Here is a 26,502-nt window from a genome sequence, read left to right as displayed (position 1 = left end):
GCAAGGTACCGCATGAGTGAAAGTACAAGTTTGACAGCAAGAATGACTTGAATTTGAATCTGGGCACTGCCTTTTTTAGCCATGAAACCTTGGGGAAAAGAGATCATTTGCCTCACTGAGCCTTGGTTTTCCCATCTGTGAAATGGAAATTATAGTAGTTCCTACTCCATAAACAAATGATCAAAATTAAACGAAATAATTCATCAAAAGCACTTATGATACACAGTTCCTAACTCAGGAAAAGTTAACTGTTATTACCTTTGAGTTGATCCCTGTTAGAGTCTCCAGTCCACCTCCAGCAGCTCTGGGCCACTGGGCCTGGCTTCTCTATACCTCTACACATGGGCTACTTAAGACTCACTTCACAGGATGATGGAGAAGGAGCTAAGAGATACAGGAGGCCTGGTACAGAACAGATATTCAATATATTAAGATCTTTATTATTTTTAATTCTTATAAACTTCATCCAAGCTGAGGATTTTTCTTTTTTTCCCAGAACACCATAAAGATAGTCCTTGACCCGTGAAATCAACAATCCTGTGCAAAACAAGTGATATCGGCCAGCCCCCAACCCTGCAGCTGGCTCTAAGGAGAGGGGATGGATACATCTCAGCCCCAGTCTTCAGGCTCCCCTCAATTTAACAAGGGGAGACAGCACAGAAGGATCCCATCTCACCCAAGCCAGAAGGAGGGCAGGGATTTATCAGGGGGACCTGGGCCAAGTCTCGGGGGCTCAGCTGAGAGGAGCCCTTGCCAGAGCCTATAACGTGTGACCCATCAAATCTGGTGGATGTACTGTGAGGATGAAAGCAAGCACTTTGGCAACTATAGCCGGAAGGAGAGTACTAATAACAATTGCTGGGTCTGGTACTTTAAGGCAGTAAGGTTCTAAACTTGCATCATATAGATGAGTTTAAGGGGGATGAGGGCCAGGAAGACTCTAAAATACATGGGAAATCTTATAATATCAATGTATGCAGGTGTATACACTAGGTAGAGTCTCTATAAAATTCTTTATTTGTCAAGATAGGCTAACTGCTAGCTGAAGTAACAAACAACCCCTAAATCTCATTGGCTTAAAACACATGTCCTAGTCCAAGCAGCCTGATAAGCAGCAGGCAGTGAAGGACAGGCTTCTGCTGGCAGGGGCTCCACCATCTTCAACATGCAGGCTTCCAAGGTCACCCTGAGTCACATTCTGTTGGCAGACAGAGGAGAAAAGGAGCATGAAAGATCTTACAAGACATTTTAGTCCTGGCCCTGGAGGTAGACTAGATTACTGCTGCCCAGATTTCATTGGCCAGAACTCAGGCACATGAGGCCTCTAACCACAAAGGAGGTTGGGAAATGTAGTCTTCCTGTGTACCCAGGAGGGAAGGAAAACTGATTTGGAGAACACATCTCATAGCCTTGCCAAAGAACTTGCACGGAAGGGGGAAAATGGGACAGGGTATGAGGAAGAATGAGGAGTACCCTTTGCTTTATGTACATTATTCACTTAATTCTCACCACTAACAACAAAGTTTTTTATTTTATATCCATTTTATAGAGAAGAAAATCAGAACTCAGAAGATGAAGTCACTTGCAAAGGATCACACAGTAGGGAATGGTGAGGCCCAAAACACACATCAGGACTGCCTCTTGTCAACATGGAGTTTTAAAGGCATCCCATTTTATAACTTTTGCATATTATGTATTCTGAGTGGGAAGGCAGATGTGAGTGGAGAAGGTAATCTTGAGCTTGTATTTTGGGGTCAGCTAACCTGGGTGTTCATTGGAAGGACTGATGCTGAAGCTGAAACTCCAATACTTTGGCCACCTCATGCAAAGAGCTGACTCATTGGAAAAGACCCTGATGCTGGGAGGGATTAGAGGCAGGAGGAGAAGAGGACGACAGAGGATGAGATGGCTGGATGGCATCACCGACTCGATGGACATGAGTTTGAGTAAACTCCGGGAGTTGGTGATGGACAGGGAGGCCTGGCGTGCTGTGATTCATGGGGTCGCAAAGAGTCGGACACAACTGAGTGACTGAAATGAACTGAACTGAACTGAACTGAACATTTATTGACTGCTTATTCTGTACCAGATATCATTTAAAATGCTTTTCCAGGAACAAATAATTAACTTCTCCCAGTAATTCTCTGAGCTACATTCAGCTATTATTCCAGCTTCATGAATGAGCAAATGAAAGCAAAGAGGAGTCATGCAGTTTGCCCAAGACCCCATGGCTAGTAACTGGGGAAACCCAGACTCCATCCCCTGAGCCCAAGCCAGTTCCATAGGCCCAGGGGCAGGCTGACACATGAGTACAGTCATCAGCCACTTGAAAACTGGAAGCCCCATGGCAGAGCCCATGTAAGGCAGACACTGCAAGCCCAAGAACAGCTGATATCCCCTTCACAACCCCATTCAGTCCACCTGATAAAAGGAGATTTTTACCATCTCTGACCACTCTGTCATTTAGGCCAAAATAAATTCAGCTGCTAGGACCAGAAGCAGGCCTGGAGAGAATGTGATGGGGAACCAAGGCAGCCTGGTCTGTGCTGGCTCCTGTCCCCCTCCTCCCCAGTCCTGTAGATACCACTTCACACAGGGTAAGCTCCTGGGGATGGAGAGACGTCTCTTTCCCTTGGACAGAGGTGTTGACACGAAGTCAAGGGGTTGACTCCTAGCTCTTACAAGAAAGCAGCAAGCTGGTGGGTGAGTGGGTGGAGGAGAGTGGGGTCATCCCTCTGACACTCAACAGAGGTGTGTGGGTGGTGGACCCCCCAGGACTGAGGGGGGGTGAGAACGTAAAAGTACCAAGGTCGAGAGAGGGGGACCCTCAGACAAAAGGGCAACTAAACCCAGAAGTCCAGAAGCAAAGAGGGGAAGCTCCCTTGTGCCAGGTCTGTGCCAGGGCCCATCAGAGCAGAGAGGCCAGGACTGCAGTCAGCAGGATTTGGGTTCAGAGCCCAGCTCCTCCATTCATTAGCCCTCAGTTTCTCTGCCTGTAAAATGGACACAATGTCATCTCACCTCACAGGACTGCAGGAATGGGGCTCAGAAAGCGCTGAGCACCTGGACTGGCATGAAGCTCTCCGAGGGTCTTGGAGTACTCTTAGAAATAAACAAACAAAAAAGTAGCAGACAAGTTTCTAACCATCAAACCAGATACCTCATCTACAGCTGTCCATTTTACAATTAAAATAATCACCTCTTCCTTTATCATGGCCCTACATCCTGATCTTTAAAGTAGGTCAGTCGCCTGGCCCCCTCCCAGGGTACCCAGCACAGGCCAGGCCTGCAGAACGAAGTGTTTCTGAGATCAGAGTTCATACTTCACAGGGCTCTTCCATGTCCATTCTTTTCATTACTCCTGGAAGCAGCTCTGAGAGGTGGGGAGAGCTGACCTCATGACCTCCACTTCACAGACAAGGTCATGGAGACTCCCGGGAGTTTCCATTAGTGAGGAGCAGCTCTGGCCTCCAAGTTCAGGGTGTCTCTGGTGACACCAAAGAAGATCAGCATCCTCTTAACCATCTGAGGACAAGCACAGAACACCACGACTGCTTGGCAGAGGTCTGACCCAGGGCAGGGCTATGAGTATGGGCCCTGGAGAGAGGCCCTTTGTGGGTTCCAATCCCAGCTCTGCCACCCACTTGCCCCAAGACCTTGGGATGAGGGGCTGGACTTCCCTGTGTCTTACCTATAAAATGGGGATGACATCACTTCCTATTTCCTAGGGTGCTGTGAGGTTTAAGGAGCTAATAATATGTGTAGAACAATTAGAACAGGGCCTGGTGTATAGTAAGAACCATCCCCACCCACCTACCTTCTGTTTGCTTCTGATGCCCTGTGCCCCTAGATGGGCAAAGCTGCATCTTATCCATCTTGGAGACTAAGACAGAGGGGCAATGCAATGTGCTGGTTAGAAGCACAGGCTCTGGTTCCAAGTTCAGACCCATCACTTCCTGGCTGGGTAACCTTGGCAAGTTCTATGTCTGCTCTGAGCCTGTTCCCGCCTGAATAAAAGAGGATAATAATAGAACCTATTTCATCAAGATTTGAGTATTTTATTAAGTGATGTAACACACATGAGGCGCCTAGAACAGTTTCTGGCACATGAGAAGTGCTAAACAAGTGTTAGCTATTACCGTATCTATGTCCCCAGCAGCCATTACTGTGTCCAATCCAGTGATGCTAAGAAACTAGTTTTGCACCAATGAATGAGTTGAGTATTTATACTTCCTGTTCTCCTGATAGCCAGAGGTCTTCTCCAAATTCTCTCCCAAAGATAGAACCCTAGGCCAGGAGTCGGCTACCAAGGATGGTCAACGTGTCCGAGACACTCATTGTTTACAATGACCTCACTGAGTAAATACATGGTGTGAGATGGGGAGCCTGGCCAGACTTCCAGAAATACTCTGTCCCTGGCTCCAGCCAGGACAAGGAAACACAGTGACCCGTTGATCCGAGCCAGTTGACTCATCTCCCCAGCATAAGCAGAGCTGCTGAGGCAGCCCCACCCGGCCTCTGTTGGCCTCTCTGGCTCCTTCAGACCGTCTGGCAAACCCAGCAGGAGCCAGTCTAAGACAACTGGCTCCTGGGAGGAGAAAAAGCAGGTGTGAATCTGTGATGAATACCAAAGAGGGCAGCCAAAGGAGCAGAAAAGCTCTGGCAGGGGAGCTTGAGGACAAAAGGCCAGGGCCACATGATGTAGTGTGGGGAGGGAGGGGTGGTCATCAGGCTGACACTAAAGGGCAGAGAGCATGAAGGTGGATATGGCTGTGCTGTGGGGTGGAGGTCTACACGATTCCCGGGCCCAGGTTTGGGAGGAAATTCAGACCGTCCCTCTATCACCTCGCAGGATCAGGGAGCCATGGGGAGCATTTCAACCTCACGGTCAAAACTGGTCAAGGTAGAAAGATGGTGACGTGGAGAAAAATCTCCAATTGTCTAGCACCTTTTTGAGAACCTCAAAATCTTTAGAAACTTACTATTTTTAATTTTGAAAATATGATTTCCAGGCCAATGATTTCACTTATTATCTTGAATGACAGGAATGGGCACTCAGAGGTGAAGCAGTTTGACCACTTTGAGGTACAAGGGAGAAGAACGCATCCATTCTCCAGGAATTTACTGTGCCTCTGCTGCAGACGCTGGGACCTGCAGAAAACAAGCCAAACTCAGTCCCCATCCTCATGGAACCTACATTTTGGGGAGGAAACAGACAATAATGGCTAAGCAAATTGAGAAAAACATTCAGATAAGGATAACAACTAGGAAGGAAACAAAGAACTTTGTGACAACGATGAGTCATGAAGGACTCTCGGAGCTGGGGCCTGAATCAGAAGCTATGATCAGAGCAGACCAAGAGCTCTGGCAGCAAGTGCAAAGACCGTGAGGCAGGGACTCTGTTATGGAGATCCAGGAAAAGGGAAGGTGGTCAAGTAAGCTGAGGTCAAGTAAGCCCTGCTGACCGTTCTGGGCACTACACTTTGTTCCAGGCACCATTCTAAGCACTTTACCCGGAGCTTATTAAATGCTCATAATGGAACCTAGAGCTTCCCTGGTGGCACAGGGGTTAAGAATCCTCCTGCAGTGCAGCAGCCACAGGAGACATGGGTTTGATCCCTGGGTTGGGAAGGGATCCTGAAAGAGGAAATGGCAACCCACTCCAGTATTCTTGCCTGGGAAAATCCCATGGAGAGAGGAGCCTGGCAGGCTACAGTCCACGAGGTGGTTAAGACTCAGATTCGACTGAAGCGACTTAGCAAGGACCCTAGAAGGAAGGATTTCACTATTAACCCCCATTGCTGTGGAAACCGAGGCTACAGCGGTCAAGTCACCTTCCGAAGTTACGCAAGGAAAACAGGGCAGGCAGGATTCCCTCCCTGGCTTTGGGAATCCAGCAAAAGCTAGAGGACAGAGAACCTCTGGGCCTCAGAAAAAAAAGTTGCGATTTCATTCAAGTACAGTGGGAAGTGATCAGACCACACTGAACGTTCCTGGCCGGTGCAGTGATTACTGAGCACCTACTGCATTCAGGCGGGTTGCAGGCAGCCTAGGGTCGCAACCTGCCGTCCTCTCGGGCGACCCTGCCTTCCTGCCCTGCCCCTCGGGCCTCCCTCAGCGGCTTCCTCCCCACCCGGACTTCGCAGATTCTGGGTGAGAACTAGCGCTCCGGCCTCCGGCCCTCGGGCCTCGAAGCGCAGAGCCTAACCACCCCTCGCTGCCCGCAAACCCCACTGGCAGCCCTGCCTCCCCTCTGCCTCTAGCCCGGGCCGTGCCGCCTCCTCGGGAAGCCCTCCGCGGAGTCTCGGGGAGGCCAGCGTGGCCCAACTAACCCGTAGACCCAGTGCCAGGACCACCAAGCCCCCTGGGGAACCCTTTCTGCCCTCCACTCGGCAGCGCGTGCCCAGCGCCATAAACCCCTGGCGACCGCGGTGACCGCGCGGCGGGCACCCGGCCGGTGGCACGCACACGCCGACCGCTGCGGCTGCCTCGGGCCCCCGCGACCCCAGCGCCGAGACTCCGGAACGTGCCACCCCCATCCTCGGGTACTTGAGGATTCCCAGTCTCACGGCGGCGCGGCCTGATTGGCAGGTCTCCCCCTGGCAGGGGTGGGGGCCGAGGGAGGGCTGTGGCGCACAATTGGTGTTTTTACTCCTGCCATCATTAATTCAAGTATTGACAGAGAAAGCAAGGTCCGCCGCGGCTTTGTGTCACGCACTCACTGTAATTTACTTGAAAAGAATTAAATCACAATTACTTGCCACTCGTTTTGCATAAAACGAGCCGTAAGGAAGCCGCAATCGCAGAGTGCTTGAAAGGACAACAGCCCCATTGTTGCCATATTAGAACAATATTTCTCAATTTGAAACTTAAAACATTCGAATTAGCAGCTTTGTTTGACGACGGTGGCCCACAGATAGGCAAGACTGACACCCCACCTCCGACTGCAGACATTACAGTTAACGAGCCTAATTTTCATTCATTTAAGTCTAGACCGATCTTTTAAAATCGTTGCATTAAAAATGTACCTCCCAAATGTTGGAAGGGAAAGTGTAATCTTTTGTCTGTTACCTAGTCCAGTAGATAAATTATCTAAAATGCCATGTAAATTCCTCTTGCTGAAGCAAAAATCAGGGTAAACTCTAATTAAGCCACTTGAGATTTAAGTATCCAGAGAAATCACACTGGTTCTCAAAGTTACTTCTGTGCTCATTTTCTCTCCTTTCAGATATGGTCGTCAGGTAAATATGACTGATTAGCTTTTAAATCGAAGTTTTTAAAGTGTGTTTAAAATATTCAGTTCAGCAAAATTACATCACTGTTACCTGATGTGTTCGGCAAATTTGAAGCCAGGTTAGGTTTTTAACAACTTCTGTAAAAGTAAGCTGCTGCTTTCACTGAGCTGTAGTTTCCATTAACGTTAATGGGTTTTCAGTAACAAAACGTAACTGTTCAATCAAACTTGAATATTAAAAAGAACCCAGTTACTAATTGTGAGAACACTTCATCAACGGGGGAAAACTGCAAATTAAAAAATACGGTTGTTAACATTGGGAACTGTGTTCAGGGAAAGTGATATGTCATAAGGCTTTATGGATATGAAAATAGAAGTGATCTATTTCATATCCACAAATCTATAAATAAGGTTGAAAATGGAGAAAATGAAGGAGTAGAAAGAAGGCAGCACTTTTAAAATCTTAAAGCAAAAAGCAAGGTGAAATGCGGATTTAGTGCCAGGAATAATTAAACTGTGGAGTGAGAAAATCCTGTAACCTAGGAAAGCAAGTCAGAAAAAGAATAAAAATACATCTGCTATTGTTAATAGTGGACTTTCCTAACTTTAAACAGTATAATTTATTTAAAAAAATTTTTTTAAAGTGAAGGCTGCTGACTTGTTTTAAATGAATGCTTGTTTCCTTTAAGGAAAAAATATCATCTACTTTTTATTTTGTGAAATGAGTATGAAAATAAAAATGTTTAATTTTATATTCAGTGACTTAAATTTTTTTAAGTAATTTTTCCTTTATTCTTTTAGGAGAGTATAAACGTTGACTTCAGTAGAAAACAAATTACATGTGGAATAAACCCAGGACTCAACTCTGTTTTCATGGCTGGGTTTTTGAACGATAATCCATAATAGAGGTGGGGAGAAAGGGATTCATCAGGCAAATGAAACAAAGTCCCTGATCTGTATTTCTATTCTGATATCACCTCCTGGAATATCGGCAACATTTTAAGTTCCAGCCTAAGCCACGAATTCCTTCAGAACAAATCAAATGTCTTTAAAGAATATTTCTGTTTGAAAAGGAATTAAGCTCTCCTGAAAGAATTTTAAAGGTTGTGATATTCACAGGCTGATAAAGCAGCACCTTTAATGAAATTCTAATTAGCAATTTCATGCACTTTGCTATTAGTCATATCAGATTAGTGCACATTTTCACAGCCTTCCTTTAATTAAGTGCACTTATTCCAAGTTTCAAACACTTTCCTTATAAGATGAAAACTGTGCTGAAATGTTATTTAGTAAACAGAGGAAGTGTGAAAGTGTAGGTGTGCGTGTGTACAGGGACAGACATTTTTAACTGTCTACAAATTTTTTTACATTTTGAGTTGGTGAATCCAGGTTTTCCTGCCTTCTTGCATTCTCAGGGTTTCCTTGGTATTTCTAAGCGCCCTATTCAAATCCTTGGTCCAAGAGCATATCAATCATGTGTATTTTGCCTAAAACATATTTTCTCTTTGTGTGTAATGTCAGAAGATTTTTCTGTTTCAAACGTCTTTATGTGTGTGTGTGAAAGAGAGATAGAAGAAAAAGTGGGGGGAGATAGAAACTGTGTAATACACAATATTTAGTTTTTTAAATCTCCTCTGGAAAGCAGTGATCAAGCATTTGCCATACAATATCCCCATGCCCATCGCCTTGCCCAGGCTCCTCCTTGCCTTTGAAAACAGCAATGCGATTTCATTCCACCTTCTAACTTTCATTCTGAAGCCCCAGCAAGGAGGAGGCAGCTTTGTGGTGAACCAGATCCGGGGGACACCGGATGTCCTCTTCCATTTCAGGCTCCACTTCTCCTCTGCAAAGAGCCTAAAAGTCCAGCCAGTCATTCTCAGGGAGAGTGAGACCTGCCTAGTGACTGACACTCTACAGACCCCAGATTCCTCAGACCCCCTTCTCTCCCTCCCAGCCTGCTGGAGGGTTGCTCCAATTCTGGGAAGTTGTATTGTCTGGGAATCCACCTGATCTTATCTGTAGCCTTTTGTCAAGAGGAAATTTGTGTTGCCTGTTTTGCTCAGAGGTTGAAACTTGTAATATATTAACTAATTGCTTGCATCGCTAACACATGTTCTCTTGTTGGTGTCATTCATTTATACCGTAACATTTTTGACATTTTTAGATTGTCTCTTGGGACTCCTGGGCCTCTTAGCAGTTCCCTCCATGAAGAGTGTTTGCCTAATGATTACTGACTGACATCTCAATAACAAGCAATGTAGGAGTTGGGCGAATCTATTGAAGAGTTCTAGGGTGTGTGCGTGTGTGCACGCGTGTTTTAATTCATGGTCTACTTTGTCAAGTCATGTGTGAGCCATAATTTAAGCTAATAATTACCAGACATGAATTCAATGAAACATTGGTGTCTACACTTAAAAAAAAAAAAAATAGTCCTGAATTTTAATGCATTCAGAAAACGTTTGCCTAGGGCCAGGCTGGGTCCAACACGCATATGGAAGCACTTTAAAAGTGATAAATGATTTGGAATCTACCCTGTCTACTGGTGTGCTTCTCAGGAAAGAAAATTAGAGCTAACAGGTGTTAGATAGGGAATGCTGGGGCATTTTAATAGAATTGTCAAAATGTTGGTACCAGATGTTGACATTAATGCACACAACTCGGAACGTAATGCCGGGCCGCCATTTAAATGATTATTTGTTTAAATTTCAAGTCCCAGCAGGAAATCCTTACTTTGTTCAGCACCTTTCTCTACACACCATCCCCCTGCTCTTTCCCCTACGATTTGCATCAAAGTGTCCTGGCTGTTCAGCTCACATATGCATGCTTTAAATAATCCATGCCTGTCAAATTTCATTTTTTCTTTTCAGATCATACTCATCACATCCCCGTCCTTGCCAGCCTTGAAGTCCGCCTCAGTGTATTCGAATAGGAGAAAAAAATTATTTAAATGCTGCCAGTTACAGGATAATTAATCTTTGAACTACTCGGTAACTTCAAATGTATGTACCAAGTAATCTGCATGAACTTGTAATTACTACGTATTTATACGATATTTTCCATGTAATCACCAAGTCGTTACATGGTTATGTGAGCCTTGTAAATTATGGCAATAGCAGAAGACTAATCTTGCCCACACCACGTCAAAACGCCCATGTGGAGCCGCTGGTCTCCACCTCAGTCAATTAATCGAAAGATCCAGAAAGAGTCTTTCCTTTAAAGGAAACCGGCACATTTGCCTGTGACAGAGTCCCAACTTTATCAGAAATATCAGGGGATTGAGATACTGGTGAGGTGGGCAGGGAGCAGTCTTCCTCATTCAGCTTTCATACAAAAACTGATTGGCTTGGATGATTTGTTGCTGCTAGAGTTGAAAGGCAATTGGAAAAAAAAAAATCTCTAGGCAAAATTCACCATCAGTTCTGCAAGCCGCCTTGTGCTGTGATGTGGGGAAGGTCCTAAAATAAATTCCAGTGTGAGTTTCAAGAGGCTACCTGAGGCAGACTTTATTTGTCATCTTTTTTAACCCAATTAAAGCAAAAGCAAAGCCTTCAGCCTTTTCAGACTGGGGCATCTTGTCCCAGCTCTCCAAAATTATTTTCATAAACTCCGTTTGTGTGTGTGTGTGTGCAGTCATATACACACATGTGTGAGCAAGTGCTAGCTTGCTAATTTAACCTCTTCAAAAGCTACATTGGACCATGTGGATCCTTTATTCAAAAGTAACCATCCAAACAGGAAGGACGTTTCTCCCTGCTTGCGTGGATGCTGAGGTCTGCTTTCCCTTGGCACAGCAAAGGATGAGGGCGTGTATACCCACCCCTGGCCTTTCTGGGAGCTATAAGTGACCATTCAGCATAGAACAAGGGGGACAGAGAGGCTAAATCTGTACTGGATTCTGTATTTCCAGAATCATAAGCTTTCCTCTTTTCTCAGCCCAACTTAGAACTAGAAAGAAACCAGAAATCAACCCTGAAGGGTCTGCCAAAGCCCTGCTACACAGCTGACCCAGACCCAGACCCTGGCCTGGCTCCCACACAGCTTGGAGATAATGTCCCCAATCCACTAAGGTTCAGCAAACAGTTGACTCAGCCTCCTCAAAGTCTATCTCTTCAGAGGCTCATCCATCTAGAATTGCACTGTTCAATACAGTAACCACTAACCACAAGTGGCTATGTAAATACTTGACTAAAATTAAAGACTCCATTTCTTGGTTGCACTGACCACATTTCAAGTACTCGGTAGCCATGTGGGCTGGTGGCTATCATATTGGCAGGCAGATATAGAATCTGTTCAAGATAGTTGATCTAGAACTCTACAAATTCCTCTGCTATCTAGAACTCTAAAAATTCCTCTGCTATCTGTTCTGAGCTTTCCCTGCTCAGCGACACTGGCATAGAGGGCTTTAAAAGATGAAGCCAGAGCTGCTTTCCCCTGGCCAGTAAGAGCCTCTTCTTACCATATCTGGCCTTTGAAGCAGAGCTGAGGTCAGACAACAGGTTGAGTGTGTTGAGAGCTCAGCGGACACTCCATGAGATTCCTCCTGGGGAACAAAAGCCCCAGATCTCTCAGAGCCCTGGGAGGTGTCTGACTCCATGGAGGCCAGAAGTGACACATGGTCAGTTCTGCTAGCCAAATTGGTATCTGCCTTCTCTTGTATAAACCTGGGATGTTACTGTGTCTTCTAGGCTAAGAAATGCCAGGGAGAAATTCTCATCATTTGTTATCTTTAATCATATATTCTATTATTCTCTACTTCATTAATATTATATATAACTCATTTTTGTGGCTGTTTTTCCAGTGCCTACCATATGCAGATCAGTTGTCTCTTTAGTCTTCACAAAGCCCTATGACATACACTGTGATCCCATTTCACAGATGGGGAAACTGAGGCTGAATGGACTCACTGACTCCCCCCAAAGCCATGTGGCTAGTTAACAGTGGATCAGAATGGAAACCTCACCCCATCTCCACAGATAAAGGCCTATTCTTCAGCCTTGTGTGAGCTGTCTCTGCCCCCAACTGGCAGCCAAGGAGTTAAGCAGAGTGCAATGGGATTTTGCAGTTCCTTTCCTCAAGAGATGGAATTCATTTTGCAGAGTGAATTTCTGAATCTAGGTTGGCCTTGTGACTTGACTTGGCCAATAAAATGTGGCAGAAGCAACACCATGCCAAGTCTCAGAGTGGGTCTCCAGAGGCATTACACCATTTCCTGCTCTCTGTCTCTCTTTCCTCTCCTCTCCCTCTCTCTATCACACACACACACACACACACACACACACACACACACACACACACACACACAGAAAGAGAGAGATTCCTGCCATCACCACTCAAATAAGGCCAGGCTAGCCAGCTAGAAAAATGAGAGATAAATGTCCAAGTTGTCCTGACAGCTACTATCTAGCCAAACTCAGGAAGCAAAACCACCTCACTGGCCTACAGCTGACCACAGATGCACAAGGAAACATATTAAAAAGGAAGAACCGGCTGGCTGAGCTCAACCACATTTGCTGGCCTACAGAATCATAGATAATGGTGGCTGCTTAATTTGCTATATATTTGCTGCTGCTGCTGCTAAGTCGCTTCAGTCATGTCCGACTGTGCGACCGCATAGACGGCAGCCCACCAGGCTCCCCCGTCCCTGGGATTCTCCAGGCAAGAGCACTGGAGTGGGTTGCCATTTCCTTCTCCAATGCATGAAAGTGAAAAGTGAGAGTGAAGTCGCTCAGTCGTGTCCGACTCTTAGCGACCCCATGAACTGCAGCCTACCAGGCTCCTCCGTCCATGGGATTTTCCAGGCAAGAGTACTGGAGTGGGATGTCATTGCCTTCTACTTGCTATATATTTGGGGGTGATTTATTTCATAGCAGGTTCTGACTATGGCACACCCTCGTGGCCAGATTGTTTTCTTCTTTAATTGACTGGTTATCTTTAAGACTATGTCAGAGCTTCTGCCGGAGACCCAGAAACCTATCAACCCAGTGAGATTCAACAGCACTCCTCCTGTCACCAGTCCTGAGCACCATGAAACCTCCTTGCTCACTTCACAACTGACAATTGAGAATTTTTATTTTAAAAAGTCTAACTCTGCAGTCTTTGGGCATAAGATTCATTCCCACTTTTGGCTCTAATTTTAGACCAAACCACAAAGTCTCCCCCATTCACTGAGACTCTTGCTTTTATTTTCTTTCCTTTCATAGCCAGGCATCCAGAGGAAAATCTTTATCCCTCCCAAAGCCACCAGCAGCCTGCAGGGCTGAATGAGACTCCCCCAACTCATTTTCCGTTTTCCCATTGGATCCATTGATTCCAGGCCTTCCCAAGCCTGGAGTGCAGCTCATGTTGGAAATCCCATAAGATCTTGTGTCTGGTACTGTGTTGTAGAGTCCATAACACATACCATGCAACTGAAAGTGAGATGTTGGAAGCTGAGTTGTGGCCAAGCTGGGCTGTTCCAGCAAACTCCACGGAGCCTCTAGGAAATGTTTCATCCTTCATGCTTTGAGTTTCACAGTTTTTCTCTGTGATCTCATATATTTCCTAAGCATTTTAAATTTTGTATTCATTCAATAAGTAGGTCTTAGTCACCTACTATGTGCAAGTAAGATTTGGAGGGATAAAGAGAGGGCAGAAAAGAGAGCTCACTTGGAGAGAGCTCACTGATGGACAGAAATAAAAATGAGAAAGATGATGATGGGTAGAACAAAATGGGTGTCAGCAGAGAATAAAACAAGAAGAGCTGATATTTTCAAATAGTCAGCATCTTCTAAGCATACTTCCAGTTTGTCTAACATGCATTAATACTTTATTTAATCCTCACACCTCTCTTATCATGAAGGCAGTATTATTAGTACCTGTCCCATTTTATAGATGAGAAAACTGAGGTACAGAGAGGTTGAATAATACAGACATTCCTCTACTGCATTCCTGAAAATATACATGAGGATTAAATGTATAGAAGTTGAGTAGCAGGCTGGAGTGTTAGAAATGGAGCTCTCTTTCAATGACAGAATACATAGAAATTATCTTCCACAAGTGTTCTACAGTTTATACTTGATTATTTAAATTTAAATATTTTATATCATTAGCGTATCAAAATGATTAAAACCCTAAAGCATTAAATATGTATATATAGACAAAAACATGGCTAAAATAATTTCTTACCGCAAATCTCTGGCCTCTTGGTTGACCTAAAATGGTATTTATAAAGCAGAGTTAGTTTTTTTTTTTTTAATTAAAGCATGGCTGACTTACGATATTATATTAGTTGCAGTGTACAATGGAGTGATTTGATGTTTTTATAGATTACACACCATACAAAGTTATTATAAGCATTTGCTATACTGTACATTATATCCCTCTGACTTGTTTTAAAAGAGCCAGTTTTAATTTAGGTCAGAGCATTTGCTGAGAAGGAGGCATTGCAGCGAAACCAGCTCTGAATGCAATTCTGAGCAGAGAAGCTGGGTGACTGGTGAGTCAAAGCAGAGCCCAGGAGTTGGTCATCCTGAATCTGAACAAGGGCTTCTCCCACCGTGGCTTGGTACCCTTGGGCTGATCATTTAACCTCTCTGAGTCTTAGTTCCTCAGCTTAGCTTGGAATCTTTGATATCAACTTTCCAGGCCTCCTGGACTTTTTGTCAAAATCAATTAGAACATGTTGTGAATGAGTTCTATGAACTATTAAGCATTTAGGCTCCAAGTCAGGTTTCTCAAGGTATGGTCCCTGAACCTGTAGTATCAACATCACCTGGGAACCAGGGCAAATTCTCAGGTCCTAACCCTACTGAATCAGAATCTCTGAAGGCAGAGCCCGAGAATATCCTTGACATTCCTTACCCATGGTAAAGTTTGAGAACTACCTCCTCAAGGGATGCTACTTCCCCAAGAGACTCCCAGGTTACTGCTGTGAGAAACATTTAAGAATGGCCCTTTCATTCTCAAAAGTATCTCTGAGCAGGTGATAATTGTAGGGTCCTTGCAAATGGCTCACATGAGCTTAAGCCTTCCTAAGAGAATTGCATTATGACCATGGAGACTGGACTAGGAAAAAAAAGAAGGAAGAAAGGAGCAGATGGAGGGAGACAAGCAGACAGACTTTCTCTAGGATCTGCTTTTTGGGCAGCTAGAAATAGAGAGAAGTAGAGATCATGGACACAGGCCCCAAGACCACAGCGACTCAGAGGATCTTGGCTTTTGGGGCCATTTCTATGTCAATAATCACACCATCATCTATAATCATCCTCTTCATCCTGGAGATGAGCAAACTGAGGCCCAGATAATAACTCCCCATAGCACACAGGGTGTTTGCAGAGCTTGGAGTGCCTCACAGAGGTAATTCTTCTTGGCTCTTTGCAACTCTGTGCTGTCTGAGAGTGAATCACATTGAATGGCTTGGCCTGCTGAGAAGGAAAGATAGGAACATTGAAACTTTCAGTGACACAAGCCTGAACCATCTTGAGGGAAGTAACCTTAACTTTAACCTAACCAGGCAGAGGTCTCCCATTTTTCAGATGAATAAATGGAGGTGCAAAAAGGTTAACTGGCTTGCCATAGTGGTTAAGGGACCTAATCTGAACCTCCTGATGCCCCTTGATCCTTGAATATTTGATTGGAAGTGTTGACTGCCTTTTTTAGACCTTAAGGACTTTCATTTGCTGCCAGCCTAAAATTCTTATCTTAGAGATTCATTCCTTTGGATGTGCAAAATAACTCAGCTGGTAAGAGTCTTACCTGTGAGATTAGTGCCCTCATATGCAAGTGTGGTTATAAATTGGCAGTGAGCTCAGAATAGGACTTTCTCACCAGTTTGGTCATAGCTATGCACCTGTCCTTATATTCTTTACTCAAAATTTAACTTTCAGTTGATTTGCTGAATAGTTTTAATACATTTACTAATAGTTTTAATATATTTATTTTAAAAGAACACATCACGTTTCTATTGGAAATGAGAAACCAACTTCACTTACCATCATTCATTATAATCCATATATAACTTTCAAAATATAAAATGTTCCTCAATGTGATAACTTCAACCAACTCACATGCCACCCATATGGCACATAATGTGTATGGAAATATGATCACACACAGGAAGGCGAGGCCAGGAGAGGGCAGGGAAGGAGTTTCCATATCTGCACTGAGGTTGCCCAGCACTTTCCAAGGAAATCTCAGGGTGTGGAGGGAGGGTTGGACATGACCTTGTTGAAGCCACTTCTGTTTGAAGCTCAGTTTCTTCAGCTCAAAAGTGAGACTGAAATGTGATCATCCTTTCCTTCCCTGGAGGCTTGGGAGGACAATTCATTAGGATTGTAGCTGTTCTGAGCTTTATAAACAGTAACAGCACACAGCTGAATGTTCACTGTCATCGTCCTCAGCTCTCCCCACTTGTGAGGCTGCCAATCCTGAGTAGATGCAGGCGTGCACGAAAGGGCACTGTTCCCGGAAACCTTGTCACACGTGTATGTCACTGAACCATGTAAACATGAAACAAAAACTGAGAAAGTGAAAACAAGAGCAGACCATCAAGAAGTTTCCCTAGTTTAAACACTGAGCCTCCTAGTGGCAAAAGCAAAAAGGGAAAGAGAGTCAATTATGAAGGAGAGAAGCAAAGCATTTTAGTTGCTCAGTGGACACAATTTCTTCCTAGTCTTAAATTTAAAAATTACTTTTTCACTTAAAATTTAAGATGAGGATGCTAGGTGACAGGAAAAATTGCCTTATCCCAGAGCTGTACATCCAGCCTCAGCAGCTGCTATAGATTCCAGGGCCCCTTCTGAATCTGCCAGTGCTCCCCAACTGCTTTTGAATTCACACCTTCTCTCTGTTTCATTTTGTGACTCTCTCCACTGTGTGCACAGTGGGAACGGTGCTGATCTGGACACCCAAGAACTCCAGGTCAGATATGGGGTCTTGGGACCCCACACAAAGGTCTATCTAGTAAAGCTATGGCTTTTCCAGAAGTCATAAATGAATGTGAGAGTTGGACCATAAAGAAAACTGAGTACTGAAGAACTGATGCTTTTGAACTGCGGTGCTGGAGAAGACTCTGGAGGGTCACTTGGACTGCAAAGAGATGAAACCAGTCAATCCTAAAGGAAATCAGTCCTGAATATTCATTGGAAGGACTGATGCTATAGCTGAAACTCCAGTACTTTGGCCACCTGAAGTGAAGAGTCAACTCATTGGAAAAGACCCTGATGGTGGGAAAAATTGAAGGCAGGCGGAGAAGGGGATGACAGAGGATGAAAAGTTTGGATGGCATCACCGACTCAATGGACACGAGTTTGAGCAAGCTCAGGGAGTTGGTGATGGACAGGGAAGCCTGGAGTGCTGCAATCCATGGGGTCACAAAGAATCAGACATGGCTGAGCAACTGAACTGATTTAGGCAAGTCAAAACCTCTCTGTGCCTGTTTCCTCCTCTGTAAAATAAGATAATAATGGTACCTACCCGATAAACTTACTTTGAGAACTAGATGAATTAGTATATGAAAAGCATTTATAGTAGTGCCTAGCACACTGATCATTGTTGTGTGTACACATGTGGGTATGTGTGTTTGTGCACATGTGTGTGCGCCTGCATGTGACTGTGAGTTTGTTCAGCCACTGAGAAAATTTCCAACAACAACAAAAAAATCCAAAGTACTAAATGTCTTCTGGTGGTGGTTTGGGTTTTCTTCTTTATGCTTTTCTTTGCTTTTCAAATGATTCTCTTTATTTTACTTTTCTAATCAGGGGGAAAGTGCTTCTGTTTGACTTTTACCATCTGAAAAATCAGGATCCCAAACCTTGATCGACATATCTCCCAGGGTCACTGTCAGGTTCAAGGAGACACCGAATTCCAGGGTTTATAAACTGGAAAGTGCTGTACACAGTTGGGGAATATCCCATATAAGCAGCCTGGAGCCTCGAACCTCCAGCCCTTTTGGGCACAGTCCCCCATGGTGGGTCCTGTGGCTGTGTCTCCCTCACACCCTGGCCCTGAATCTGGGTTGAGGGCTGCCTCCCTCAGCGAGTCCTCTCTGAGTGCCCCCCCCAAAGGCCTCCGGAGAAGGGAAAACACTTCCCTCTTTGCGCTTAAAAGCTGGATAGTCCTTTATCATTCCTTCCATGGTGGAGAGACTATCTTTCCAGCACCCTCCCACCCACACATACCTCCCATCTCTACCACAATCAGGACTCTGAATATTTTCCATTAAATTCAATGTTTTTGTTTTTGTTTTTTTTAATGAGCAGGGATCTCCTTCCTTGGGTTTTTATCCCACCATTTAGGGGGTATCTGGAGCCACCCCCCCCTTCTCCAGCTCACTGATCCCAATTCATTTCCAGAAATGAAATTTACAAAAACCAAGAGACCCAAGGAACCAAGAGACCTTTCCCACATTTTCCTCCTGAGATTATTTTTTTTTCTCTTTAAAACAAATTTGGCATCTTAAGCGAGATACCACCCTATATTTATGGGAGTTTAATAACTTCTTCCATTAATAACATAGACAAACTAATTTACCCAAACGTGTCTGTTTTAAACTCTGGGAACAAAGGGTGGGAGGAAGAAAATCAATCTTTCCTTTGTACTTGAGCCACTGACCCGTTAAAGCTTTGAAGATCATTTCTTTAAGAAATTGTGAGGAGTTATTTAACTACAAACAGCAGCTACCTTCCCATTCCAGCTGCGTAATCAAGCATAATAAATTAGAGTTTTTTTAAAAAAAACAAAGTTGACTCCTTTTTTTTTTTTTTTTGTATAACTGAAAATCCTTAATAGCACTTTGACAAATCGGCGTCATGGCAGACATCAGCGAACTTCCCTTGCACTGGAGCTGGTTAACCCAAGCTGAAGCCATCCGGAGACATTCCTGATTGGAGGGCGTTGGGAGAAACCCAGGTTTTACCTTTGAAGCAGGGCTTGATAAAGTTCCTGACGCTGGCAGGGGTGACCGATGTCCTGGGACCCAGCCACCCTGAGCGGGTGGCAATTTCCGGCCTCCGCCCTGAACACCCACCAGCCGAGGGACAATCCACTGGGGAGGAGCGGCTTCTGCTGGCCCCCAGGAGCAGCCAGGCACCTCCCTCCCAAATCTGGCCAGCATTCCTCCGTGCAAACTGTTCTGATCCACTGTGATAAAAATCAGTCTCCGTGGGTCTTGAAAGAGTCAAAGGCCCTTCTTAATCAAATGATCAACTGTTCATTTTGAAAGCTTGACTGGTTCAATTAAGATCACAGGCAGGAGACAGGCCGGTCATATTACCCTCCTTTCTAGCCGGCCTGGCCAGTCGCCGTCCCCAAAAACCTACCTTTGACCAGCCCACTCCTGTGCCTGCCTGGAATGTTCCACCACCCCCTGATGAAATCTGACCACCCTTCAAGGCCTCATCGTGCTCCCACCTCCTCCCAGAAGCCTTCCCTGGGCCCACCAGCTGCTGGCGACCTGCCTTCCCTCTGCAATCTTGCAGCCATATTGTGTATCTTTTCACTCGGGGTTTTATTGTGGTCTGTCTCAAACTGCTCTTTACCACTTCTGAGCAAGCAGACTGCAAGCTCCTTGAGGAGCCTGGCCATGGGACGTGGCCTTCATGAGTACACCCTGACCGCTGACTGAGGACAGGCCTTTATAACCCCTGTGCGAGCCTGCAAACAGGCAGTCCTTGACGACCAAGGGTTGGCTTCCAAAAGTTCATTTGTGAGTCAGGCTGTTTGGAATTCAGAATGTGCTCTTTTATTTTTTTTCCAGAATAACAAAGTCCTAAAATGATGCAATAATGCTCTGGTGGAGACTGGGTTGCAGGCTAGCCCAGAGTCCTATTTTGCCCGTAACATACCTGCAATACTATTCAACAGCCATGCTCCAATTAACAGTGTTAATCCACTGGGAGCTAAATAATTTTTTATGGGCCAGCCTGGGAACTTGACCCCATTATCCACTAAAGGGAAATGCTTTGGTGGGAAGACCAGTCACCTCCCCAGCCTTCCTCTCATCTGTCCAATGCCACAGTAGCTGGCAGGATACAAAAAAGAGGCAAACCTGTGGATCTATTCTCCTGCTTTCTTCTACTGATCAGGTCAGCCTGGTTGCCCTAAAACAAAGAGAGAGGGAGACTTAGGGAGTCCTAGTTGGCCAGAGATGCCCCTGCCAAAGCCAGTTCTTTGTTGGATGCTGGCAGCAGGGGTGGGGTGAGGGCTATGAGTTTAGGGACCCTGGGAGGCAGCACCTACATCTCAAGTCTGTGGAGAGCTGCCTTTCCAAGCACGCCCAAACCCAGCCCTCAGACGTGTTATCTCCCAAAGGCATTATTCTACTGGGAGACGTGGCAGACACCCGTGTGCTCTGAGGTCACTCTCACGAGGACTCTCATCTTTTTCCCCTTCTGCCCCTGGCACAGGGCCAAGTGGTGCAGCACCCCCCCCTTACCCCACCGCCCAGCCTCCAAGCACAAGGTCAGATAGTTCTGGGACCCCCTGGGCTCCAACCCTACCAGTCTATCTTCACCTGGTGACTAGACAGGCTGAATGTCTATTTTTTAAAAGCAGTGAAACTTAAGTTATAGCATTTTCTATCTCGCCTGCCCAGTTAATCCCATGCACCGCCCCCCCAAAAGAAACTCCTACTTTCAGAATTGATGCTTTCAAGGACAATACCATGTATATGTTTCTTCTGATCTAGTGACCAATAAATTATGTTCACATCAGTGATTTTTCTAGAAACAACTCCATCCCAAATTTTAGACCCACCCTGTGCTCAGTGCATGTGACCCCGGAACACCTTTTCAACTGACACATTAACGTCAGGGAGGTTGACCCTGGAAGGAAAGTCAAAAATGGTCTGAAAGGGACGACTGTCGGTAAATCCTTAAATGGAAGCTTTCAGAGACTCGTTACCTCGACGCGTCACCACTTTGCAGACGCTGTGTTAGAACCCATTTAAAGCATTCAAGCATATAATCAAATTTCAGTAATGAGTTATTAATTAAGCAGGGGCAACCAATTCTCTGCTAACTGCCTCATAAACAATCGACAGGAGATTTGTGAATTTTGACTTCCTGACACTATTAAACAAATCAATATTAGGTTTCAGACACAGCAATTCAGACAGTTTTCTCTGTTATTTGGCAGTCATCTGCCTGGAATACTAATGAAAGAATTAAGAGCTGGAGATTTTGCATGTGTTCCATCAAAAAGATCCTTATCTGTGGGGAATTGGGGCCTGATTTGCATGGAAGAAGTCTTTGCTTTTGTAGGTACAATTTTTCTCAATATGTCACTCATTAGTATTTATAAAAGCTCTGGGCAGTGGAACGTCCACCAGGCTTCAGAGCCAGCAGCCAAAGCCCTACTGGAGATAGCTCGGAACAAAGCAATTCATTTATTTATATATTTTGCAGACTGGTTAATTTATAGCTAACCTAACCCATGGAACACTTGGGTCTAAGAATACAGCCAAGCGTCTTACTCAGCTTTTATTTTTTTCTAAAGGTCTGTTTGTTCCAGTGTGGAAACAGCTAACTAAACCAGGAAGATGGAGTTTTGCAAAATCTGGGCAATCTCTGAGTGGCAAAGCGTGGTCATCTCAGTTTACCCTTAACCTTCTCTCTTCCTTTCTTGTCTCTTTGTTTATTTCTCTTTCATACTCATTTGACTCAACAACAGTGCTGTTAAAAATACCTTAGAGAGACAATGACAGAGATTTACCTCTGTTTATCTAAGGAAGAAATGGAACACAGGCAGCAGCAGTGCTAAGGTGCTCTTATTCTTCCTCGTGTACCCCACACCCAGAGTCGGGGAGTTGTTCAAGGGGTCACTCAGCAGGTATAATTCATTCCCTCTGTGGCCTCCTGGTTTAGTTGGCCACAGAGGTGCCAATTAGGAATTGACCTGAAGTTTTAAGGATTGGGTTAACATGTGGATAAGGACTCTTTTCAGAGGCAGAAGATCCCCTGCTTATCATACACTTATGTAAATTGCTTGCAACACCTCTGTTCAAAAAACCCACAGCTAAGTCTGTGTGTGTATACACATATACACATGTATATACATATATGCACACATATATAGTTTTTAATAGATATTCATATATTATGTACGTTTATATATTGATATATTTTGTATAGATATACATATCCAGAGGGGCTTCCCAGTGGTGCAGTGGTAACTGCCTGCCAATAAGGGAGATGCAAGGGAGATGTGGATTCAATCCCTGGGTCAGGAAGCTTCCCTGGAGGAGAAAATGGCAACCCACCCCAGAATTCTTGCCTGGAAAATTCCATGAACTGAGGAGCTGGTGCTACTTCCCTTGTGGCTCAGATGGTAAAGAATCTGCCTGCAATGTGGGAGACCCAGGTTGGGTCTCCATATGGGTCTCCATATGTGTCTCCATAGGTTGGGAAGATCCCCTGGAGTAGGAAATGGCAATCCCACTCCAGTATTCTTGCCTAGAGAATTCCATGGGCAGAGGAATCTGGCAGGCTACTGTTCATGGGGTCAGGACGAGTCGGACATGACTGAATGACTACACTTTCTTAGAGGAGCCTGGTGGGCTACAGTCCATGGGGTTGCAAAGAGTCACGACTGAGCAGCTAAGTACATGCACACATACATACCCAGAAATATATTCTTGAGAGAGTTGAAGTTTAATTTTTTTCAGATGCATTTGATTTTGTTCCTTATCAAAAAGTATTTTAAAACTATAATCTAAAGCCATACAGGAAAAAAAAAAAAAAACCCTGAAGGTTGTTATATAATGCTAAAGCTGAGACATCTTGTCAATGGTTCTTATCCCCTGGTATTTAGACCACTAAGGAGTTCATTGACTAGCTTCGGAAGCGTCCAGAATTCTCCCAACTTTGTCTGTCAAATTTGTTCTCTTTGAATATGTGTATATTTTTAAAGATGTGGCTCAGGTGGTAAAGAATTCGCCTGCAATGCAGGAGACCCAGGCTCAACTCCTGAGTTGGAAAGATCCCCTGGAGAAGGAAATGGCAACCCATTCCAGTATTCTTGCCTGGAGAATTCCATGGGCAGAGGAGCCTGGCGGGCTACATTCCAAAGGTTGCAAAGAGTCAGACATGACTGAATGACTAACACTTTCACTTTTCACCACTCAAAATGAATTAAGAACCACTTTTTTACCCCTTTTATAGATGGAAATCAGGGTGAACTGAGTTCTGTGATTCTCAAGATGACTACTGATGGTGGCTAAACTCCCACCTCTAGACTTCTAGCCATTCAGTCTTTCATTGCATGACATGCACGAGTTGCTATTTATCTATCAATTGAGATTATAGTCAATTGTTAATAACAAGAAGCTAAAAATAATAGTGACTCAACTAGGAAGAAATGTTTTCCTCTTCCACAAAAATAAGGTCCACAGATAAGCAGTCCAGGACTAATATGGTGCTACAATGGTCCCAGGCTTCAGACATTCTGTTGCCTATGTTCTACCATGAGGTCCCAGATGGCTGCCCCAGCTCCAGATATCACATCCTCAGTCAGCAAAAAAGGAGAAAGAGTAGAGTAGTTGAGAGGGCATGCTCCTCTTTTAAATATATTCTTCAGAGACCATCTTACATCTTAAAGAACAAAATTTACATGGCCCCACCTATAAGGGAGGCTTGGAAATGAAGATTTTATGGTAGGTAGAGGAAACTGTGGGCTTCCCCAGTGGCTCAGCAGTAAAGAACCAGCCTGCCGTGCAGGAGACCCAGGAGACATGGGTTCAATTCCTGGATTGAGAAGATCCCCTGGAGGAGGGCATGGCAACCCACTCCAGTATTCTTGCCTGGAGAATCCCAAGGACAGAGGAGCCTGGCGGGCTACAGTTCATGGGGTCACAAAGAGTCAGACACGACTGAGCAACTGAGCATGAGGGGAATTTGCTCACTGGAGGAAAACAAGTGGTGAGAGAAAGTACCCAGTGTCCCTCCCCAGCACAACCTGAAAATCAACACAGAAGGTGCCTGGAGTGGCTCTGACCCATCTACTTCATGGAGCCAGAAGGCAAAAGTGTCATCATGCCTAAAGGACAGAATGGACAGTATGTCGAAAAATGGTCACTGGAGTTCAGTGGTAGAAGGGACAGCCTGGTGTGGAAGTGGAGGGTTAATCAGGGAACCAAGAACTGCAGAAGAGAGAGTGGGTGAAATGGGAGATGGCGAGGATGGGTTTCAGAAACAGATCAACACCCTGGCAGGTGCTCACATCAGTAGGTTTCTATAAAGGGGACATCACGGAGCAGATTTTGAGTTTAGTTCCCCTTTGATCAGCCTCGTTTTCTCACTCTCAGATTCTGAAGTCTCCAAATTCAATTAGGGTAATAAAACAGTATCTCCTAGTGCATGAGTACTTCCAGTCTGAAACTGCTTGAAAGTGAAAGTCACTCAGTTGTGTCCAACTCTTTGTGACCCTATGGACTGTAGCCTACCAGGCTCCTCTGTCCATGGGATTCTCCAGGCAAGAATACTGGAATGGGTTGCCATTCCCTTCTCCAGGGGATATTCCTAACCAGAGATTGAACCTGGGTCTCCTGCATTGCAGGCAGATTCTTTACCATCAGAGCTACCAGGGAAGCCCCAAATTACTATAGACTGTTAAATAATTCATCAAATGAAAAATCCAGAGAAAATTCAGAAACTATCTGTTTCCCATTAAGCTTATATTCCTTGCCTTGATGGAGCAACCTGGAAACATATTATGTATTTTAAAATATATTTCTTCAGAGCACTGGCCATATGCCAATGAACCAATCAATAACTGATCACTCAAGTTTGTCAGCTGCAGCTGCATATTTCTTCATGACACAGTGTCAGTATTTGAATATTATTTCTGGACAAAAGAGTCTACTCCAGTCAGCTTAAGCAGAAAGGGACTGTTTTCAAGGAAAATTGAGTAGCTCACAGAACCTCCAGGGGTGTTGGAGAACCAGATTTGGATTCTAAAGAAAGACACTTAGCCAAGCGACCACTTCACTGGGAACCCAACCCATGAAACTGTTGTTCTATAAAACCCAGGGTTTCTGTAGTCCACTGATCAGAACCTATGGTACTGAACTAAGGGCTCTACAAACTCTACCAGAACCAGCTGCAAACACAGATACCTACACCCACTCACCAGCACGTCTGATCTTCCTACATGTGGCTACCATCTTCTATCGCTCCCTTCACTTCCAAGACTTGCATGACACACAGACAGAACAGAATTTAAATTATATGCAAATTCCTAGCTGCAAGGTAATCCAGGAAATGTACTTGTTTTGTTTTCAGTTCTAGAGCATCTATTATACAAAAAGATACGCTAGAAGAGAGTTCGGATGAGTGAGAAGTAAGCCGCTGGACAAAATCAGCCACAGTATTGCTGTGGTTTTCTGTTTGGAAAAACTAACCCATACACTATGAGGCTCACAATACACTACAGAGTATCCATGATGAGTAATAATCTGACATTTGTAAACTTATTTAATTTTCATACAAATACCCTTGGCTAGGTAGGTACCATCTTACCTGCAGATGAGAGATCTGAGACTTCGAGATGTTAAGAAATTTTCTCAACATCGTACAGCTAGTGAATGGTAGAGATGAGCTTTGTTCTCCTATGTCCTAGTCCAGCAGAAAAGTTATACATTGAAAAGATCACAGAAACTCAGCCAGTGACCAGCCAAGTGACTTAAACTTTTATCTGACTTCCTTAAACCTCAAGTTACTCATCTGAAAAGAGGAGATAATTATGCTTCAAAGGTGGCATATTGAAGGTAGAATAAGATATTATATTTATATCCCTAATTTGGGATCCAGAATATAATTCAACAGTCTTTTAAAACAGTTAAATAAATAAACGTATGAAAAAATATAGAAAACAACCCTTCCCCCAAAAAGAAGACCTTCCTAATTTCTCACTCCCTAACAACCCCTCTTCTTTTGCTGAATGGGTCATGATTTACTTGATAATCTCCCCAAGACAGGAAGGATTCATGGCCAGTAGTTTAATGTTAAAATAGGATTATGTGCCTAAGCAAAGGGAACCTTTTAGAGTAGCAGTGGCTCGCTTCAAAAACAGGAGGCCTGTTAACACTCAGGCTTAATTAAACTGATTTCTTGATAAATCCACTGTGACAGGGACCAACACCGTTAACTGTTAACATGCAAGTGCTCTCAGACTTTCTCTGGGGAGAGAGAAAAAATGGTATTTTAAGAATTGTTGTAGAGGCTATTCAATAGATCTCCCTTTGCTGTTGTGATGATATAAGTCAAATTTGGAACTCCTTTTGAGTTAGATTTGGC

At 44.4% G+C, this 26,502-nt stretch overlaps 1 long non-coding RNA gene across 2 annotated transcripts; it reads right to left on the bottom strand.

Annotated features, from left to right (window-relative positions):
* Positions 1–490: 490 nt before the first annotated feature.
* On the bottom strand, positions 491–19,251 carry LOC136158340 (uncharacterized). 2 transcript variants are annotated; one of them, XR_010661331.1, is made up of 6 exons: positions 19,128–19,251; positions 8,941–9,088; positions 4,983–5,151; positions 3,818–4,007; positions 3,022–3,102; positions 491–1,198 (listed from the first exon to the last, which is right to left on the bottom strand). It is a non-coding gene; the product is annotated as an uncharacterized lncRNA (long non-coding RNA). The 2 variants fall into 2 exon arrangements; XR_010661330.1 differs by lacking the exon at positions 19,128–19,251 and having other exon boundaries at positions 8,941–9,243.
* Between the last annotated feature and the right edge of the window lie 7,251 nt (positions 19,252–26,502).

The sequence above is a fragment of the Muntiacus reevesi genome, chromosome 2 (genome assembly GCF_963930625.1).
Source record: "Muntiacus reevesi chromosome 2, mMunRee1.1, whole genome shotgun sequence".
Classification (NCBI taxonomy): domain Eukaryota; kingdom Metazoa; phylum Chordata; class Mammalia; order Artiodactyla; family Cervidae; genus Muntiacus; species Muntiacus reevesi.
This window is presented reverse-complemented; position numbering and strand designations above follow the sequence as displayed.